Here is a 401-nt window from a genome sequence, read left to right as displayed (position 1 = left end):
AAAAAAAGGAGCAGAACGTGACTATTTCCGATGAGTAGACAATGATACACTAGACAGAAAGACTCACTATCATAACCCAAAAGTCTGCACCAAAGAGCTCTCACCAAAACATAACAAGATTTTCGAAACTTTGAAACATCCATCTGTTTGAAATGTATGACTGGCAATTCTGGGCAAGCACCATTGCTAGAAATCTTTTTAAAAAATCTTATGCACAGAAGTGATTATTATGAACAGCAGGTGAGAGTTTAAACATACCCCCAAAAAACCCTGGATAGGGTGCTAGTTATAAACACACACACACACGCACACTCTTCTATCTTCAAATCAGTATAATTTCTCCTTCAAGAGTTGGAACAAAATTCATAAATACTTGAACCTGCAAAATGTCACTGAGTATA

Source organism: Athene cunicularia (genome assembly GCF_003259725.1).
Source record: "Athene cunicularia isolate RWA chromosome 19 unlocalized genomic scaffold, athCun1 chr19_part1, whole genome shotgun sequence".
In the NCBI taxonomy this organism is placed as follows: Eukaryota; Metazoa; Chordata; class Aves; order Strigiformes; family Strigidae; genus Athene; species Athene cunicularia.
The sequence above is the reverse complement of the archived record's forward strand: the minus strand, read 5'-3'. Positions refer to the sequence as shown.